The sequence below is a fragment of the Vipera berus genome (genome assembly GCF_964194415.1).
Source record: "Vipera berus genome assembly, chromosome: 2".
Classification (NCBI taxonomy): Eukaryota; Metazoa; Chordata; class Lepidosauria; order Squamata; family Viperidae; genus Vipera; species Vipera berus.
Window position 1 is genome coordinate 272,494,618 of NC_138203.1, and position 18,683 is coordinate 272,513,300.

The 18,683-nt window shown below is 50.9% G+C and overlaps 2 long non-coding RNA genes across 2 annotated transcripts; both read left to right on the forward strand.

Moving 5' to 3' along the window:
- On the forward strand, positions 1 to 1,533 carry LOC308664421. The gene is made up of 3 exons (XR_014025669.1): positions 1 to 139; positions 694 to 846; positions 1,229 to 1,533. It is a non-coding gene; the product is annotated as an uncharacterized lncRNA (long non-coding RNA).
- A 12,740-nt stretch (positions 1,534 to 14,273) lies between these two features.
- On the forward strand, positions 14,274 to 16,172 carry LOC308661884. The gene is made up of 3 exons (XR_014025038.1): positions 14,274 to 14,412; positions 14,967 to 15,119; positions 15,868 to 16,172. It is a non-coding gene; the product is annotated as an uncharacterized lncRNA (long non-coding RNA).
- The last annotated feature ends 2,511 nt before the right edge of the window (positions 16,173 to 18,683 follow it).

An 18,683-nucleotide genomic window follows, 5' to 3' on the forward strand; every position in this document is an offset into this window, starting at 1 on the left:
AGACACACATGTGCTCCATAACCAGCAGACACACGTGCAGATGCTGTGAGTAATTACCATCTTCTGACCTTGGGAATACTGTCCAAATATCATCTTAACACAACCCATCTGCTGTAATCTACTCTACATGCAAATAAAGGTATTTCTAGATGATAAAAGGTGTTTCCACGAGTTCTGCTATCTGGAAAAGGGCTGTTAACTGTAATAGCATCTGTTTATATAGACCAAGCGCAGAGGTCTTGATAAGGGATTAATCACAATACATCAGCTTGATCCAGAATAGGGGGTTATAAACCTTTCACAGTAAAAAGGCAGGTAAACATCCTGATTACAGATAATCCTTTTGTTCCTACGTTATGGTTGTTGCTTCTTTTTACGACCTTTCTTGCCACCGTTGTTAAGTGAATCACTGCAGTTGTTAAGTTAAAAACACAATTGTGAAGTGAATCTGGCTTCCCCCTTTACTTTGCTTGTCGAAAGGTTACAAAAGGAGATCACATGACCCCGGGACACAGCAACTGTCATAAATACTAGTCAGTTGCCAAGCGTCTGAATTTTGATCCCAGGACCGTGAGGATGCTGCAACTGTTATAGGTCTCTTTTTTCCCCCCGCCAAACTAGCATTGAATGGCCAAATGTTTCAAAGAGGAAAGTATTAACATAGTCTTCTTTTTGTTGACTCCCTGCTGATAGAGGAGCAGAAAAAAAACCTAGTTCGATACCAGCTGGATCCGGCCATGCAGAAGTGTGTGATTCCCTAGAATTCAATTTGGAAAAACCTTCATTAGAATGGAGCTGAGTTCCCATCATCACTCATTAAAACAACAAGAATTGCATTAACTTAAGGTTGGTAAAAGAGAGAATTATCGGAAAAAGAGGAAATTGAGTACAGTTATTGTGTGGATTATAGATTATAGAAATCAACTGTTAGTGAATGTTTCTTAAATGTAAACCCAGACAACACACCGTTTACGGAATATTAAGGTGATTATGTTAAAAAAATAATAAAACATATCTTTTTTTAAAAAGGGAGTTGAGTTCCTTTTGTAATCCCCAGGCATCCTCTGTCCTCTTTGGCATATATGTTAAGTTCTGAATGCGGTATAGACCTAGGCCTAAGATGAATTCCCTGTGAAAGCTACAAAAGTTGCTTTGCCTTTGCTCAACACTAGGTCCTCATAGCTATTTGTTCAACTAGACAATTGGCTATTTATTTATTTATTATTAGGACTTATATTGCCAACCTTGATCTCATTCTCCCTGAATCCTGGAATCTCTGCGGAAGAGAATCAACCGAGGGTCAATCTTTGTGGTTCAAAAGGACTTACCAACAAAGTTGGGGAATCTTCCTTGAAAGTCAGAAGATAACTGGAGGCCTCCTGGAATTCTCCTTTGGATGCAAGAAAACGAGAAAGCAGCATGAGGAACATTTTGAACTCCAAAAGGAGAATATCCAGGATTGATTGAACGGCAAATATTGTTCATATATTTTCCTGGATACAAGCAATCCCCGGAATTAAAAAAATCAGTTGGCTTCTGCATGTTTTCATTGTGAAGGACAACTCTAGGCTGGGGCCCAAAATGCTGACCCCAGGGACCTCTTGCTGTCCCTAGAACTACCCAGAAGGATGGGATGGATGGATGGATGGATGGATGGATGGATGGATGGATGGATGGATGGACAATGAGAGATAATTCTGCCCTTTCTCTGCACACAGACATATATCAAGGCTGAAATGGGCTACTTCCTGGAACTTACCACCAATTGCTGAATAGCCTCAGAGCATAATAAGATATGCTGTGTCACTGGATTCACCTTGTCCTGTAACAATGAATATGAGACATTTGGAGGAATCAAGAACTGGATTGGATTTTAAAAGGCTCCATCTCTGGATATGGGAATACCCTTGAAATTCATTATGATAAATTGATTGTAGGGAATATCGGTCCTTGGAATATATCCTTTTTTATCCTTGATTTTTTCTATGTATTACACTGCAGCATTGACTCCTCCGGAAATGAAAACTGAGATTTGGGAGAGGATGATGAAGTGGGGGTCCCAGTGGGGAGATTCCCAAGGCAAGAAAACAGAATTTGGGGCAGATCCTCTTCCAACCCTACAATGAGCAAACTGGGCTGCCATTAATAAACTCATCCCTCCTTTCTTCATTTCAGATATGTGCAATTCAAGATGGAGGTTTACATTTTCAAAGGATCCCACATTGAGTAGATCCACTGAAAGGAGTGAGATTTATTTATTTATTTATTTATTTAGATTTATATACCGCCCTTTCCCGAAGGACTCAGGGCGGTTTACAGGGCATTTAAAAAACAGTCAATACAAACGTTAAAACAAATTAAAAGAGATTAAATAGAACCCTGAGAAAATTAAAACCCAGTTAAAATTAAAATTAAAAATATTCTCAGCCTGGGCCAGAGCGTTCGAAGAGCCAGGTCTTCAGGTCCCGGCGGAATGAACGGAGGTTGGGGGCAGTCCTAAGCTCCGCAGGCAGCTGGTTCCACAGGGCAGGCGCACCCACTAAGAAGGCCCTACCCCTGGGTGTTACCCGCCGGCAGTCATTAACCGGCGGCACCCTGAGGAGACCCTCCCTGTGGGAGCGCACTGGACGAAGGGAACTTGATGCTGGCAGCAGGTGTTCCCTCAGATATCCCGGACCCAAGCCATTTCGGGCTTTATTGGTCATCACCAGCACCTTGAATCTCACCCAAAGGGCAACTGGAAGCCAATGCAGCTCGCGGAGTAGAGGTGTTACATGGGAGTATCGGGAGACCCCCATCACGACTCGCGCTGAGTCTTGTCAGATTCTTACCCCAAACCAGAAATACCTCCCAAACTCAAATTTGCTTACCATTGCAAGAGACAATTGAAGTTCCAAGCAAGCAGAGATCCCCCTTGATCTGTGAAGAAACAGACATCAGAGAGTTGTGACAGTTTGAGGAAAGCTGACCGCAAAAATCATCTTTCCTCCGTGGGAATACCAATTTTTCTCCAGGGACTCAGCTGTGCCTCAGAGCTCTCTTTGAATCCTCTGGATCTTTCCCTTAGTTGTAGAATATCCAGCACTCTTTTTGTATTTATGAGACCCTGTGGCTCCCCAAAATCACGGGGGGGGGAGCTTCTGTGCAAGCAGCCATCATGAAGATAACCCCAATTGTTCCTTGCTCTAGGCAATGCCTCTGCAGGAGTGGCTGTCAGAGCATCCTCCCCACTTCTCCCCCACACTCACCTCCTATCCCATGATTCCCAGCTTGGATCTGAAGATGGGCTGCAGTTTGGAATCCACCACGAGCTACAAGAACACCAAAGAAGCCCCTTCAGGCAGTTGATCACCATCACCCACGAAACAGCTGTGCCAGATGGGCCACCCGGGGGCCCCATGAACTGCCCTGCCACAGCATTCTGCACCAGTTCTACCTTCCAAATTGTCTTCAAGGGTAGGCCCAAGCAGAGCCCATTGCAATAGTCAAAACCTGAGATGACCAGGGCACGGTTTTAAAAAATGTTCACTTTTTCTGCATTTTTGTTTAGCAACCCGTGGCTCCGGAGCCGCATGCGGCTCTTTCAGCCGTCTCCTGCGGCTTCCAGTCCTCTGCCATGTGCAGTCCAAAAAAAAAAAAGTGGGACTAAAAAAGTTTAACCAATCAATTCAAATATGCAGGGTAGGTGCATATCTCGCCTTCAGTCAAACCCTGTTCTGCACATTCACGCATGTACACACATGCGCCCACATTTTTTGCGGCTCCCAGTTTTTCCTTTTGTGAGGGAACCGGTTCCGAGTGGCTCTTTCACTGTTTCAGGTTGCTGACCCCTGCTCTAGGCTATGCCTCTGCAGGAGTGGCTGTCAGAGCATCCTCCCCACTTCTCCCCCACACTCACCTCCTATCCCATGATTCCCAGCTTGGATCTGAAGATGGGCTGCAGTTTGGAATCCACCACGAGCTACAAGAACACCAAAGAAGCCCCTTCAGGCAGTTGATCACCATCACCCTTCACGAAACAGCTGTGCCAGATGGGCCACCCGGGGGCCCCATGAACTGCCCTGCCACAGCATTCTGCACCAGTTCTACCTTCCAAATTGTCTTCAAGGGTAGGCCCAAGCAGAGCCCATTGCAATAGTCAAAACCTGAGATGACCAGATGACCAGATGAACACTTTAAAAAATGTTCACTTTTTCTGCATTTTTGTTTAGCCATCAGATATACAGGTTGTGGTCAAATTAAGTCCGTAGATAAAGGACTTTACTGACAATTTCTTCCTTGCTACTTTTCCTCCCTTTCTGAATTGTAACTCTTTGTTTTGGGAAGGGGGACGGTCTCTTCCGAAGGAGCCTTACCGGCTCTGCAAAAGATCTCACCCTGTTTTGGCCTTCTCTCTTCCTCAAGTAGAGACTGCAAAGGTCTCTCCAGGATGCTTTCATCTGGAGGGCGACTCTGAGCAGCCACCAAATTTGGGGGGGCCTAAAAAGCTTCCTCTAGACCAAGTGCCCAAACTGCAATCCCAAACCCACTTATGTATCATTGGGTGCCGGGCAGGAGTGGCCCGTTGGGGGTGTGTGGCCCATTGGGTTGTCCTGGCCAGTTGGGTGTGTGTGGCTGCGGTGGTAATGGCAGACTAGGTGGGACTAAAAACTTCAATCAATTCCAACTATGGGAGATCTTTTTTCTGCAAGAAGTTGAAATTGATTTATTTAAAAAAAAATTTGCACACAGTGGTGGAGGCCTAGTGAAAAGATTTTATAAAACCCAGCTGAAGGCCTAGGACTGGGGTGAGGGCGTGCGTGCCCACAGAGAGGGCTCTGCGCGCCACAGGTTTGCCACCATGGCCTTAAGCAATAAATAAAGCCACAAATACAGGGAGGGCAGAGGCTGACCTGAGACTAGAGAAAGGCCCAGTTGCATCCTCAGATACAATCCTCTCCGGACTTCGTTTTGATCTGCAAGAGAAGAATTGATCAGAGATGAAAATAAAGGTAAAGGTTTCCCCCGCACACATATGTGCTAGTTGTTTCCACCTCTAGGGGTCGGTGCCTTTCAAAGCCAAAGAGCCAGCACTTGTCCGAAGACGTCTCCGTGGTCATGTGGCCGGCATGACTAGATGCCAAAGGCGCACGGAACGCTGTTACCTTCCCACCTTAGTGGTCCCTATTTTCCCAGTTGCATTTTTACGTGCTTTCGAACTGCTAGGTTGGCAGAAGCTGGGACGAGTAACAGGCGCTCACTCTGTTACGTGGCACTCGGGATTCGACCCGCCAAACTGCTGACCTTCTGATCAACAAGCTCAGCGTCCTAACCCACTGAGCTACTGCATCCCTTGAGATGAAAATACATACACACAAACATCAAGATGCTCCCCCCCTCTAAACCCCTGAGAGAGCCAAGACAGAAGCAGCCAGCAGAAAACAGCCCAAGAGGATTTTGGCTTCTCTGCCAACTGACCTCCGAATCTGGGGGGTCCTGGTGGGAGAGCCAGGGACAGGGACACCTCCAGTCTCCTTGGTCCTGCAACAAGGAACAGAGTAGGAATGACCCAGTTGATCCCACAGGAAGATTCATCCAAAATCCACAGGACTGTTTGGAGGTTCCCAGAAGTCCCTCCAGACCAGTCTAGATTCCCCTTCCGCCTTTCAAGGGGTTTTGATCTCCGATGGAGGGGGGAGAGCTGCAGGGAAGAAGGTGTAAAGAGAGATCAAGGTGGGGCCCTGGAGCCGGCTTCTGGCCAGGAGAAAACCATCAATGGCAGGAGGGGCATCTTTTACTCCCCAGGATCACACAACGCCCCCCCCCGCTGCTTTGTTTGCTGCTCTCAGAGCTTCCTCGTTTTCATGTGGACTAGCACTGATGCTGTTACCAAGTCTAAGGAATGAAGCGTCTGCAGGGAAAAAAAACCAAGCTCCGAGACCACCAAGGACCCCCTCATTTTCTCCCTGAGTCACAAATATTCTCCCTTATTCTTGAATGCCCCTCTCCCAGCGGGGGTGGGGGGTGCAGCTGCCATGCCGCGGCTGGAGTTGTGCGCAGGAAAATGTGGTGACTTTTTCTGTATTTGGGGAAGACGGAGAAGGAGGGGTGGTCTCTCATGGGGAGGGGGGAAGGGAAGGCCCAGCCCCATTCCAGAGGGGCTCAGTCAGGGACCAACTTGCTCCCTGTCCTTCTTACAACCCCGAGTCAACCCTGGCTTGGCGCACAAGGTTTTCGCTAAGTCTAATCCTAGCGCCAGTGATTCACACGTTCCTGCCGGCCACTCCCTCCCCTTTCTGCTAGCGGGGAAAGAGAGTCCAAGCGGAGCGGGAGGGAGCAGCTGCAGCGGCGGCCCCGTCTCTGAATGCGGCCAGAATGGCTCAGTCAGGGACTCGCTGCCCCAACTTCCTCCCTGTCCTCTTTACAACCGCTGGACTTGGCACACCAGGCTTTCTCGAAGTCTTCGCCTTTCGCCAGTTATTCACAGCTTCACTTCCCTTTCGGCTAGTGGCGAAAAAGAGTGTCCAGGCGGAACGATAGCGCCACTTCTGTAAACGAAGCCCGAAAGCGCCAAGCCGGGGAACGGGACGAGAAAGCGCTTAAGTTCCCCGCGACGTTTTCAGCACCGCGGAAAATGCAAAAATCGCTCGAGACCAAACTCGACGGAATCAGCTGTAGGTCAGCCTAGTAGGGGTTGAGGGGCAGCAACCTCGCCAGAGGCCGCGCGCAAGCCATTAGGTAAGGCGCGCGAGCCCTTGGGGAGGCAGGGCGGGAGCGCGGTCCGGCCGCTAGGCTTCCTTTCCATCTTGTCCGCATCGCTGCAAGGAATTGCGTTGTTTGGGGACGGCGACGCTCGCCCATTCACACGCTGTCCAAACGCTGGTCATTTGCTGCGGGGCTCCCGCTGGGAAGGGAAGGGAAGGGAAGATTTGTGAGGGGAAGATGCCCTATAGGGGTGGACATAAGGATCCTCCTCCTGAAAAGTGTTACCCCAAGTATTCGAGCCAGTCTGTCCCAATAACCTGCGAAGCCTTTCCAAATCCCAGGCTGGTTGTAGTCAGGGTGACCTTCGCGCATCTGGAAGGCACCGAGAGAGCGTTTTTTGTTGAATTGGAGCCATGGGCTAGTCGTGGTTAAGGCACTTGTAGGCGAAGCAAATCACAAAAGCCCCCAAATCCTTCTAAATGCAGCCCACGGGCGAGCTTCCCAAGTTGGTTTAATTTAGTTTGGACGTGGCAATAGAAATAAGCTTTTTTCCTCCTCAGCGGATCGGTGCCGTGAAGAGGCTGGGCTTCCCTCGGGGGAGGGGCCTTTCATTCCTGTACAAGGGGGAAGGGGAACTCTGTGCTTTTGTGTGCGCGTGTGTATGTGTGTGTGTGTGTGGCCCATCTGCAAAGCTGCCGAGGAAGGAGAAGCGGGATACTGGTTGGGTGGGGGAGCGGCAAAAGCGGGGGGGGGGGGAGAGAGAAACGGCTCCGCCTTTGGTTCCCCCTCCTAAAGCACAGGGGCGCTAGAGAAAGTTTGGAGTTGGGTAAGGAAGCGCAAAATTCAGGAAGGAAAGCGGGGCGGCGGGCGAACGGGAGACCTGCCGACGTTTGGGGAGGTGCGCGCCGGGGAAAAGGCCGGGAGAGGAGGGGGTCCGGGCTGGGGGGGGGGAGGGATGGGGTGGTGGAGAAGGACGCTGTTGCTTTCCGCTTCTCTCCCCTGCCCTGCCCCCCCCCCGCCTGCCCTCCTTCCTGCCTTCCTCCCCTCCGCCTCGCCTTCCCCGCTCCCGCGTTTTCCCTCTCCCAGCCTCGGATTCGGGGTGATTCCCCGGGAGAGAGCGATGGGATTCCGGCGAGCTTTCAAGCCTTCTCGGCGGTCTCCGGCACGGCTCAGGAAGCGTTTCTGCGCCGCCCGGCCGGAGCCTTTGCCTCCTTTCCTCCCCCAAGCAAGGCGTCCTTTTTCAAGTTGCAAAACCAAGCGGGGTGAAGCGGGCTGTCGGGAAAGACATTCAAGAGGGTCACCCTGGAGAGGAGCGGGAGCGGGAGAAGGAGGAGGAGGAGGTGATCGACTCGCCCGACCCAGTCCGGGCCGGCCAGCCCCGTAAAGTCCGAGCTCGCACCGCGGGCGGAGAGGCAGGAAGCCGATAGGAAGACGACGCCAGGAAGCTCCGCCTCCTCCTCCTCCAGCGGCGACACCCCCGGTCGGGCCCCAGTGGTGGAGGAGGCAGTGGCGGCGGCGGAAGGCGGCCGCAGCACAGGCAGCCTTCCTAGCAGCGGCAGAGACAGAGGCGGTGGCGGCGGCGGCGGCGGCGGCGGCGGCGCGATCGGGGAGCCGGTAACTCAAGTTCCCCGAGAGGTTTTCAGCACTGGAGAAAATGCAAAATCGCTCGAGACCAAACTCGATGGAATCAGCTGTAGGTCAGCCTAGTAGGGGTTGAGGGCTACTTTGTGGCACACACACACCCCATCCCCGGCTTAAACCCCCCCCCCCGGCCAGACTCGCTCCCTAGGTAGCGCTCTGCTTCCTCCGTCCCTCGTGGGAACTGATCACTCCCCACTCCTCCAACGCCCATCGTCATCCGGGCAGAGATCCGCGGTGCATGGATTTCTCTGGGCTCTCTTGCAGCCCTCCAAGGGGGCCCCCAGCCCCACTGCTCGGGCGGTTCCATCCGCGGGTGGGTTCTGGCGGAGTGGATCCCGCCGCTTACATTAACTTCATTTTCTCCATGGAAGTTTTAAATCCCCCGCCCGTCAGGGGCAGAGGGACCCTGGCCGGTGCCTAATTTAAAGGTAGGAACTCAACCGTCTAAAAGCGCAGCAGAGCCATCAAAGGACCCGCTTGGGGTCCGCTTCCCCTTCCGAAGGTCCCTCTCCCCGTCCGTGACTAGACCCCCACCTCTGCCCTCAACCCCCACGGCACGTTGGACCCGCCAGAGCCCCGCCCTGCCCTCCTGCTCCCCGTCTGACCGAGGCAGATAGCAGCCTCCCCTCGCTCACGGTCTCACCGCGCTGCATCACGGCTGCCTCGCCCGACCGAAAGCCTGGAAGAAGAACCGGAGAACCGCCTCGCAGCTGCCGACTGCAACGATTCCACGCTTCCCGGTGCCACAGAGCTCGAAAGTGCTCTGATCTTCGCAAAGTTGTAGGCGTTTTTAGGCGTCGGCTCACAAGAAGCGGTGGGGCTCCTGCGCAATTGGCCAGAACCGGCGAACTGCTCGACAGCTCCACGCCGAAACAATAAAGCCCTGCCGCTCTTCCCTTGGGTTGGCCGTCTGTCAGATTGGCTTGTCTGGATCCGTGTGGAAGGACTCAAAACTGTTCGGCGTTTTATAGAGCTCCTCAAGCTCCTCCCCCTCGTTGCGAGACGAGAGACGGTGAAAGTGGAGAGCGAGAGAAGAGAAGCAGGACCAGCTCCGTTCTGCTGCCACTGGCACCGCCCGGCCGGAGTTTTTGCTTTCAAGCTTTCTCGGCGGTCTCCCGCACGGCTCAGGAAGCGTTTCTGTGATTCCCCGGGTGAGGGCGATGGGATTCCGGCGAGCTTTCAAGCCTTCTCGGCGGTCTCCGGCACGGCTCAGGAAGCGTTTCTGCGCCGCGCGGCCGGAGCCTTTGCTTTCAAGCCTTCTCGGCGGTCTCCCGCACGGCTCAGGAAGCGTTTCTGTGATTCCCCGGGAGAGGGCGATGGGATTCCGGCGAGCTTTCAAGCCTTCTCGGCGGTCTCCGGCACGGCTCGTTTCGGCGCCGCGCGGCCGGAGTTTTTGCTTTCAAGCCTTCTCGGCGGTCTGCGGCACGGCTCAGGAAGCGTTTCTGCGCCGCGCAGCCGGAGCCTTTGCTTTCAAGCCTTCTCGGCAGTCTCCGGCACGGCTCAGGAAGCGTTTCTGCGCCGCGCGGCCGGAGCCTTTGCTTTCAAGCTTTCTCGGTGGTCTCCCGCACGGCTCAGAAAGCGTTTCTGTGATTTTCCGGGAGAGGGCGATGGGATTCCGGCGAGCTTTCAAGCCTTCTCGGTGGTCTCCAGCACGGCTCAGGAAGCGTTTCTGTGCCGCCGGAGCCTTTGCTTTCAAGCCTTCTCGGCGGTCTCCGGCATGGCTCAGGAAGCGAGGAGGTGATCGACTCGCCCGACGCAGTCCGGGCGGCCAGCCCCGTAAAGTCCGAGCTCGCACCGCACCGCGGGCGGAGAGGCAGGAAGCCGAGAGGAAGACGACGCCAGGAAGCTGCCTCTGCAGCCGCCGCTGCCGCTGCCTCCTCCTCCTCCAGCGGCGACACCCCCGGTCGGGCCCCGGTGGCGGAGGAGGCAGTGGCGGCGGCGGAGGCGGCCGCAGCACCGGCAGCCTTCCTAGCAGCGGCAGAGACAGAGGCGGCGGCGGAGGAGGAGGAGGAGGAGCGATTGGGGAGTTTCGATTGCTGTCAAACGATCCCGTGACAGCCAGTAGGACAGCAACGAGAAGAGCGGCAGGGCTTTATTTTTTCACCGTGGAGCTCCCCCTCCCCCTCAACCTCCCCTCCCTCCCCTCCCCCCCACTTCCTAGAGCTGAATACAGGGTATTAACCGGTAACCGGTAATCGGTAATTACCGGTAATCGGTAATTAGCCGGTAACTCAAGTTCCCCGAGTGTTTTCAGCACTGGAGAAAATGCAAAATCGCTCGAGACCAAACTCGAAGGAATCCGCTGCCGGTCGGAGCGAGGCGATCTGTGGGGGGGGGGGGCGGGGGTGGAAAACGCCGGCGGCAGCGAAGAGATCCGATCACGCGACGAGGGGGAGGAGCCCTGGAAGGCGTGGTTAGCCTTGGTATAAAAGGCAGAACAGTTTCGATTCCTTTCAAACGGTCCCGTGACAGCCAGTCGGACAAGCAACGCGAAGAGCGGCAGGGATTTATTTTTGCACTGTGGAGCTGCCGAGCAGTTCGCCGGTTCCGGCCAATGGCGCAGGAGCCCCACCGCGTCTTGTGAGCCGACGCCTGAAAACGCCTACAACTTTCCGAAGCTCAGAGCAATTTCGAGCTCTTTGGCACCGGCCAGCCTGGAATCGTTGCAGCCGGCAGCTGCGAGGCGGTTCGCCGGTTCTTCTTCCAGGCTTTCACTCGGGCGAGGCAGCCGTGATGCAGCGCGGTGAGTCCCTGGGCGAGGGGCGGCTGCTGTCTGCCGCGCTCAGACGGGGAGCAGGAGGGCAGGGCGAGGGGGCTCTTGGAGCTCCTCGGAGCGGCCCCTAAGCGGATCCTTCTTTCAGGGCTGCCGTCCACTTTTCTACCGCTTTCATCTTTGATGTTTCAATTCTATCCCGCCGGGGGTCCCCCTGGGACCCAGGAAAACGCCGACGTGGAGAGGAAAACTTGCAGCCATCTGCTCCCTTGGGTTATAACTATGGTGTTTTGGAAACATAACCGCAGGAGTTTATTGGATTATAAAAGCTGGCCATTTGGCTACCCTGTGGATTACAATATAAGATATAGAGACAAAGATGAGACATTTCTTATCTAAGACCTTGAAACCTTTCTGAGAAAACATTGCCTTTCCTTTATTTGGCCTCAGAAGACAGGCTATATTGATAAATCAATGGTTCCTGGAGCCATCTGCTCCCTTGGATTAAAACGGCGGGGGAGGGGGAGAAGCCGGTGAAAGGGAGGTGATCCGTGCGGGGGGGGGGGGTGGATCCGTGGGAGGGGAGGAAAACGCCGACATAGGCGGGGAAGCGGGGGAACAGGTACTATAGGTTTCGCCTTCTGCACTTGGAGCAGCCCTGCCAGGCAGTGGAGAAGGGATACCTCTAGGGCAGGGGTCTTCAAACTTGGCCCTTTGATGACTTGTGGACTTCAACTACCAGAATTCCTCAGCCAGCGTGCCTGGCTGAGGAATTCTGGGAGTTGAAGTCCACAAGTCATCAAAGGGCCAAGTTTGAAGACCCCTGCTCTAGGGACTCAACTCACCCTTATCTGCCCTGTCAAGATAAGAGACTGCCTCCTCTTCAATTCAAAAATAAAAATAAAAATAAATTGCCCGCATCGCTGGAGGCAGCGAGGGCGAGAGGAGGAAAAGGCCGGAGGGAGCGAGGCGATCTGGTCCCTCGAGGAGGGTAGGAGCATGAGGAGCTCTGGAAGGCGTGGTTAGCCTTGCTATGAAAGGCCGAACAGTTTCGATTCCTCTCTAAAGGCCTCGCAGCAGCCAGTCTGAATAAAGTGGCAGGAGGGGAGAAATACTTGCAAGATTCTGCATTCTAACCGTCCTTTAAGAGATAGAGCTAGTAGTAATTCTCAAGTTTGTTGTCTGGACTACTTTGAAGGGCTGACAAATGCCTCTTCCAATCAGGATTCCCGAACCAGAGATATAAAGCACACTGTGCCTGAATCCAAGATGGCTTCTGTACCCACCAAACACAAACACACACACACACACAAACAGACAGGCACACGTACTTGTCCACCTTCCATTTGGTACATTCAGGTTCTGTGATCATTTTAAAGAGGACGTGTACTAAAGTAATTGTGAAACAAATGTATCCTTGTCCTAAGGACAGACGCTGACCAAAATAGCCATAAGGACCCAGATTGTTGGGGGCAATAAGCTGACTTTGTAATAATGCCGCTGGGGGGGGGCGAAAGCCCATAATAAGCAGGCATATACATAGAATGAAGGCTATTGCTAAGCACATTTGATTTGTGCTTAAACTGTAAGCCGCCCTGAGTCTTCGGAGAAGGGCGGGATATAAATTTATTTTATTACATTTATATACCGCCCTTTCCCTGAGGACTCTGGGCGGTTTACAGGGAGTTAAAAAACCAGCAATAGAAAAGTTAAAACCAATTTTAAAAAGATTAAACTAGCCCTGTGCAATTAAAACCCCGATTAAAATAAATTACTCCTCAGCCTGGGCCAGAGAGCTCGAAGAGCCAGGTCTTCAGGCCCCGGCGGAATGACCGGAGGTTGGGGGCAGTCCTCAGCTCCACTGGCAGATGGTTCCAGAGGGCAGGCGCCCCCACTGAGAAGGCCCTATCCCTGGGTATCACCCGCCGGCAATCTCTTACCGGTGGGACCCTGAGCAGACCCTCCCTGTGGGAGCGCACTGGGCGAAGGGCATTTGATGCCGGCAGCAGGTGTTCCCTCAAATACCCCGGACCCAGGCCATGTAGGGCTTTATAGGTGAAAACCAGCACCTTGAATTTCACCCGGAGGGCAACCGGAAGCCAATGCAGCTCGCGGAGTAGAGGTGTTACATGGGAGTATCGGGAGACCCCCATTACAACTTGCGCGGCTGCATTCTGCACCAGTTGAAGCCTCCGAGTGGTCTTCAAGGGCAGCCCCAGGTAGAGAGCGTTACAGTAGTCCAAACGGGAGGTCACGAGCGCATGAGTAACTGTGCGTAGGGCGTCTCGGTCCAGATAGGGATGCAACTGGCGCACCAGGCGAACCTGTGCAAAAGCCCCCCTGGTCACGGCTCCTATGTGGTCTTCAAAATTGAGTCGTGAATCCAGGAGGACGCCCAAGTTGCGAGCCCTATCAACGGGGGGGTAACACCTCACCCCCCATCGTTAGATGGTTCGGGGTGGAAAGAAAAAGTTGGGTATCATCAGCGTACTGATGATACCCCACCCCGAAAGGGCGGGATATAAATGGGATTAAATTAAATAAAAATAAATAAATAATCCTGTTAGCGCTGCACTATACCCGGTGACTGTCTTAAAGAGGAATGTACTAAAGTCCTTGTTTAAGCAAACATAGTCTTGTCCTTAAGGCAGATGATTGGGATAACTATATCCTGTCTGTGAAATAACATGTACTTCATGTAATTTTCTTCTGTAAACTGTTGTCTGATAAGAATGTGCAGGATGTAACCATATAAGGAACAATGTATAACAGTGTATAACTAGGAATAGGTCCCTATTTTTCTTTATGTCTTTATATCAAGATACTTTAATTGTAGTACATTCACATTTCAAGTAAAAGCACATCTCAGTAGAAAAATATTCATTATTAAAGTAATATTTTCTATGTATGGAATCCCTGAGGTCATTTAAATTCATTCATAAAAATAATGCCATTTTTCAAGTGCAAAGTATTTCTAAAAGCAGAATAAAAACCGACGGGACTTCAATTTAACAATACTCTGAATTCTAACAGTGCAAATTCAAGTAGCCCCAAAGAATGCTGCTGCGTTGCTAATTTTTTTTTTGGGGGGGCGTGCTGCCACCATGTGGCTGTTTTTGGGAAAATTACAATGTGGGCAGCCAGACCCTCCTACCCTATGATGTATTTCCTCTCTCCTCCCCTTTTTTGGGATGGACTTCCTCCTCCCTGGAGACTCTCTTCATCTGTAACCAGGAGACACACATGTGCTCCATAACCAGCAGACACACGTGCAGATGCTGTGAGTAATTACCATCTTCTGACCTTGGGAATACTGTCCAAATATCATCTTAACACAACCCATCTGCTGTAATCTACTCTACATGCAAATAAAGGTATTTCTAGATGATAAAAGGTGTTTCCACGAGTTCTGCTATCTGGAAAAGGGCTGTTAACTGTAATAGCATCTGTTTATATAGACCAAGCGCAGAGGTCTTGATAAGGGATTAATCACAATACATCAGCTTGATCCAGAATAGGGGGTTATAAACCTTTCACAGTAAAAAGGCAGGTAAACATCCTGATTACAGATAATCCTTTTGTTCCTACGTTATGGTTGTTGCTTCTTTTTACGACCTTTCTTGCCACCGTTGTTAAGTGAATCACTGCAGTTGTTAAGTTAAAAACACAATTGTGAAGTGAATCTGGCTTCCCCCTTTACTTTGCTTGTCGAAAGGTTACAAAAGGAGATCACATGACCCCGGGACACAGCAACTGTCATAAATACTAGTCAGTTGCCAAGCGTCTGAATTTTGATCCCAGGACCGTGAGGATGCTGCAATTGTTATAGGTCTCTTTTTTCCCCCTGCCAAAGTAGCATTGAATGGCCAAATGTTTCAAAGAGGAAAGTATTAACATAGTCTTCTTTTTGTTGACTCCCTGCTGATAGAGGAGCAGAAAAAAAACCTAGTTCGATACCAGCTGGATCCGGCCATGCAGAAGTGTGTGATTCCCTAGAATTCAATTTGGAAAAACCTTCATTAGAATGGAGCTGAGTTCCCATCATCACTCATTAAAACAACAAGAATTGCATTAACTTAAGGTTGGTAAGGGACGCGGTGGCTCAGTGGGTTAGGACGCTGAGCTTGTCGATCTGAAGGTCGGCAGTTTGGCGGGTCGAATCCCGAGTGCCGCGTGACAGAGTGAGCGCCTGTTACTCGTCCCAGCTTCTGCCAACCTAGCAGTTCGAAAGCACGTAAAAATGCGAGTAGAAAAATAGGGACCACTCCGGTGGGAAGGTAACAGTGTTCCGTGCGCCTTTGGCGTCTAGTCATGCCGGCCACATGACCACGGAGACGTCCTCGGACAAGCGCTGGCTCTTCGGCTTTGAAACGGAGATGAGCACCGGCCCCTAGAGTCGGAAACGACTAGCACGCATGTGCGGGGGAACCTTTACCTTTACCTTAAGGTTGGTAAAAGAGAGAATTATCGGAAAAAGAGGAAATTGAGTACAGTTATTGTGTGGATTATAGATTATAGAAATCAACTGTTAGTGAATGTTTCTTAAATGTAAACCCAGACAACACACCGTTTACGGAATATTAAGGTGATTATGTTAAAAAAATAATAAAACATATCTTTTTTTAAAAAGGGAGTTGAGTTCCTTTTGTAATCCCCAGGCATCCTCTGTCCTCTTTGGCATATATGTTAAGTTCTGAATGCGGTATAGACCTAGGCCTAAGATGAATTCCCTGTGAAAGCTACAAAAGTTGCTTTGCCTTTGCTCAACACTAGGTCCTCATAGCTATTTGTTCAACTAGACAATTGGCTATTTATTTATTTATTATTAGGACTTATATTGCCAACCTTGATCTCATTCTCCCTGAATCCTGGAATCTCTGCGGAAGAGAATCAACCGAGGGTCAATCTTTGTGGTTCAAAAGGACTTACCAACAAAGTTGGGGAATCTTCCTTGAAAGTCAGAAGATAACTGGAGGCCTCCTGGAATTCTCCTTTGGATGCAAGAAAACGAGAAAGCAGCATGAGGAACATTTTGAACTCCAAAAGGAGAATATCCAGGATTGATTGAACGGCAAATATTGTTCATATATTTTCCTGGATACAAGCAATCCCCGGAATTAAAAAAATCAGTTGGCTTCTGCATGTTTTCATTGTGAAGGACAACTCTAGGCTGGGGCCCAAAATGCTGACCCCAGGGACCTCTTGCTGTCCCTAGAACTACCCAGAAGGATGGGATGGATGGATGGATGGATGGATGGATGGATGGATGGATGGACAATGAGAGATAATTCTGCCCTTTCTCTGCACACAGACATATATCAAGGCTGAAATGGGCTACTTCCTGGAACTTACCACCAATTGCTGAATAGCCTCAGAGCATAATAAAATATGCTGTGTCACTGGATTCACCTTGTCCTGTAACAATGAATATGAGACATTTGGAGGAATCAAGAACTGGATTGGATTTTAAAAGGCTCCATCTCTGGATATGGGAATACCCTTGAAATTCATTATGATAAATTGATTGTAGGGAATATCGGTCCTTGGAATATATCCTTTTTTATCCTTGATTTTTTCTATGTATTACACTGCAGCATTGACTCCTCCGGAAATGAAAACTGAGATTTGGGAGAGGATGATGAAGTGGGGGTCCCAGTGGGGAGATTCCCAAGGCAAGAAAACAGAATTTGGGGCAGATCCTCTTCCAACCCTACAATGAGCAAACTGGGCTGCCATTAATAAACTCATCCCTCCTTTCTTCATTTCAGATATGTGCAATTCAAGATGGAGGTTTACATTTTCAAAGGATCCCACATTGAGTAGATCCACTGAAAGGAGTGAGATTTATTTATTTATTTATTTATTTAGATTTATATACCGCCCTTTCCCGAAGGACTCAGGGCGGTTTACAGGGCATTTAAAAAACAGTCAATACAAACGTTAAAACAAATTAAAAGAGATTAAATAGAACCCTGAGAAAATTAAAACCCAGTTAAAATTAAAATTAAAAATATTCTCAGCCTGGGCCAGAGCGTTCGAAGAGCCAGGTCTTCAGGTCCCGGCGGAATGAACGGAGGTTGGGGGCAGTCCTAAGCTCCGCAGGCAGCTGGTTCCACAGGGCAGGCGCACCCACTGAGAAGGCCCTACCCCTGGGTGTTACCCGCCGGCAGTCATTAACCGGCGGCACCCTGAGGAGACCCTCCCTGTGGGAGCGCACTGGACGAAGGGAACTTGATGCTGGCAGCAGGTGTTCCCTCAGATATCCCGGACCCAAGCCATTTCGGGCTTTATTGGTCATCACCAGCACCTTGAATCTCACCCAAAGGGCAACTGGAAGCCAATGCAGCTCGCGGAGTAGAGGTGTTACATGGGAGTATCGGGAGACCCCCATCACGACTCGCGCTGAGTCTTGTCAGATTCTTACCCCAAACCAGAAATACCTCCCAAACTCAAATTTGCTTACCATTGCAAGAGACAATTGAAGTTCCAAGCAAGCAGAGATCCCCCTTGATCTGTGAAGAAACAGACATCAGAGAGTTGTGACAGTTTGAGGAAAGCTGACCGCAAAAATCATCTTTCCTCCGTGGGAATACCAATTTTTCTCCAGGGACTCAGCTGTGCCTCAGAGCTCTCTTTGAATCCTCTGGATCTTTCCCTTAGTTGTAGAATATCCAGCACTCTTTTTGTATTTATGAGACCCTGTGGCTCCCCAAAATCACGGGGGGGGGGGGGAGCTTCTGTGCAAGCAGCCATCATGAAGATAACCCCAATTGTTCCTTGCTCTAGGCAATGCCTCTGCAGGAGTGGCTGTCAGAGCATCCTCCCCACTTCTCCCCCACACTCACCTCCTATCCCATGATTCCCAGCTTGGATCTGAAGATGGGCTGCAGTTTGGAATCCACCACGAGCTACAAGAACACCAAAGAAGCCCCTTCAGGCAGTTGATCACCATCACCCACGAAACAGCTGTGCCAGATGGGCCACCCGGGGGCCCCATGAACTGCCCTGCCACAGCATTCTGCACCAGTTCTACCTTCCAAATTGTCTTCAAGGGTAGGCCCAAGCAGAGCCCATTGCAATAGTCAAAACCTGAGATGACCAGGGCACGGTTTTAAAAAATGTTCACTTTTTCTGCATTTTTGTTTAGCAACCCGTGGCTCCGGAGCCGCATGCGGCTGTTTCAGCCGTCTCCTGCGGCTTCCAGTCCTCTGCCATGTGCAGTCCAAAAAAAAAAAAAGTGGGACTAAAAAAGTTTAACCAATCAATTCAAATATGCAGGGTAGGTGCATATCTCGCCTTCAGTCAAACCCTGTTCTGCACATTCACGCATGTACACACATGCGCCCACATTTTTTGCGGCTCCCAGTTTTTCCTTTTGTGAGGGAACCGGTTCCGAGTGGCTCTTTCACTGTTTCAGGTTGCTGACCCCTGCTCTAGGCTATGCCTCTGCAGGAGTGGCTGTCAGAGCATCCTCCCCACTTCTCCCCCACACTCACCTCCTATCCCATGATTCCCAGCTTGGATCTGAAGATGGGCTGCAGTTTGGAATCCACCACGAGCTACAAGAACACCAAAGAAGCCCCTTCAGGCAGTTGATCACCATCACCCTTCACGAAACAGCTGTGCCAGATGGGCCACCCGGGGG